Raw genomic sequence first — 2,633 nt, 5'->3', positions numbered from 1 at the left:
TAATATTATCAATACTCAATAGCTAGCACTTATTATAACGCATTTTTACTTTCAAGTATTTCAAAACGTTCTGAGGTACACTTTAGCATTTAATTACACCTGCTTCCTCTCATTTTTCTTAAACTTGAGCGTATTATCACATGAATATATGTATTTTTGAGTGTGTTATTTGCTATTTAACATTTTATTTGACTGCATATATTTTGAGTTATGCAAATTTAAACAATACCATGGCATTTTGCTAATGTAATTATCTATGGATATTGGTTACTCACGACCTCATTTTTGAGATTTTCATATCAAAATAGTTATTTGATAATCGATTGTAGCTCTACTGTTAATCTATAGTTTATATATTATGTGTACTATTTTTAGTACTGAGATTTTTAGTACTGAGTAGCTTATATGCAGAAGTTATGTGAATGTATAATATGCATTCATTTGCATACATTTTAAAATGTTTTACTTTTTTGTTAATTTTGTAACCAAATACTGTTTTTTAAATAAAACTATTATTTTAAGGCTATTTTTATGAAAGGCCACATTACCATCCATTTTTTTCTTCGAGTCATCATGCAATGTCGCTACATTTTTGTTAATAGTATTCTAAGTAATAAATATTTCAACTTTGAGCCTACAATCGATTCAACAACATTTTAACGAATGTAATTATCAAGTTTTAAACTTAAATATTGATTATTAACAAAGTTATTTTGTAAAATGTAACTGGGGTGCCATAATGAGAAGATGATATTATGGCATCCCATTTACATTTTACTACGAAATATTTCTATATAAACTATAGATTAACAGTAGAGCTACAATCGATTATCAAATATCTATTTTGATATGAAAATCTCAAAAATGAGGTCGTGAGTAACCAATATCCATAGATGATTACATTAGCAAAATGCCATGGTATTATTTAAATTTGCATAACTCAAAATATATGCAGTCAAATAAAATGTTAAATAGCAAATAACACACTCAAAAATACATATATTCATGTGATAATACGCTCAAGTTTAAGAAAAATGAGGGGAAGCAGGTGTAATTAAATGCTAAAGTGTACGTCAGAAACGTTTCGAAATACTTGAAAGTAAAAATGCGTTATAATAAGTGCTGACTATTGAGTATTGATAACATTAGCGTTACAGTGTAACGGCAAGCCACTGAACTAATAATTCTATAAATAATCATTGGGATTCGCTATGTAATAGCGGAGATATTAAAGGAGGCCACAATGTATACACTGCAGTGTATAATTTTCCAGTCATAGACATGTAATTTCCATGTAAAATTACACGCATTTTTTTCAGTGTGGCCATAATACCACCTTCTCCTCTATATAAATTCACATAGATTCATTTCGGCATTGAAGATCTAGCTTGACCGTTTAGGTTAGGGCTCTCATTTTCTATTCGTTGTATAGTCACATTACGATCTTATAAGATACTTTGTATTGTAATTAATTATATATAAAGAATAATAAACAAATTATAAAATATAAATTTCTTTTTTTAAATTACATGAATGTTAGTTTTTAAATTATTTTATAAATGAAATAAAGTTAGTAATAATTTTTTCGTTATATAATTTTGTGTAAATACATTTCTTTTAAATGTCGTTAGCTACGTTTACACCGTGTGCTTAGTCCGTGACTTATACGATATGTGTTTTTGTTTAACCTACAGGATAAACAAGAACATCTATTGTATAGGCCGCGGCTTAAATGCACGGTGTAAACGTAACCTGTGACGTTATATCTTTGTTTTAGTTTTTTATTATTACGAACATACCTGCATATTTTGATACACAAATAAATGTTATTCTTTGCACCTAAATAATTTTGTATGTCATTAGAGCGTGTATAACAATAAAAATACTAAATATACAATACTACAGTCTGAAGAATTTTTATTGAAATTTTAGAATACTCAAACATAGATTAAATAATAATATATATTTATAAACAAGAATACATATATACATATACAATATATACATAATATAATTTACAAATATTATAAATATATACACATTATTATCTAATCTAGTTTTTTCTAGAATCTCAATAAAGATTATTCCAGAGCATTTAGTAGATAGACACAGTATATATGTATGTATTTGGTGTATTTTTCTCATTTTAAATTATTTAAATAAATAACGGTCGTGTAAATAGAATTATAATCATTTTTAGATACTGGGCCAGTTGTATAACCAACCCAGTATCCGAAAAATCAGAATTTTGGATTCGGCAATGACTACGCGAATATATTTCTATCTATTTCAATTCTTTGGGAATTTCGTGTGGTCATAATTTTTAAGATACTGAGAAAACTGTTCCAGTTGTATACCCAGTACTGGCTCGTATATTATTGCCAGTATTGTACCAGCACTGGCAATGAAGCACTGCGTAGCGTTATACTCCTGTATTAAATCTGTACTGGCTGCCAGTAGGTACTGGCGCGATGGCAAACAGTATTGGCCCATGATTGGGTCGTTTTAATATTTTTACGTGGAAATTAATATTCTGTTTAATTAAATTGAAAGTAAATGTTAAACACTAATAATAACTATAAATATTTAATAAGGTATATAATACTTTCTATTAAAAATTAATTTTACAATCT

The 2,633-nt window shown here is 27.4% G+C and overlaps 1 long non-coding RNA gene across 1 annotated transcript in view; it reads left to right on the top strand.

The window, feature by feature from the left end:
• LOC108727553 (uncharacterized) overlaps window positions 1-1,056 on the top strand; it is a 15,223-nt gene extending 14,167 nt beyond the window's left edge. Inside the window, exon 3 of the long non-coding RNA XR_001936852.1 lies at window positions 1,046-1,056. This is a non-coding gene — a long non-coding RNA (uncharacterized lncRNA). The remainder of the gene's footprint in view (window positions 1-1,045) is intronic.
• The last annotated feature ends 1,577 nt before the right edge of the window (window positions 1,057-2,633 follow it).

Source organism: Mycetomoellerius zeteki, unplaced genomic scaffold (genome assembly GCF_001594055.1).
Source record: "Mycetomoellerius zeteki isolate Tzet28-1 unplaced genomic scaffold, Tzet1.0 scaffold506, whole genome shotgun sequence".
In the NCBI taxonomy this organism is placed as follows: domain Eukaryota; kingdom Metazoa; phylum Arthropoda; class Insecta; order Hymenoptera; family Formicidae; genus Mycetomoellerius; species Mycetomoellerius zeteki.
The sequence above is the reverse complement of the archived record's forward strand: the minus strand, read 5'-3'. Positions and strand labels throughout refer to the sequence as shown.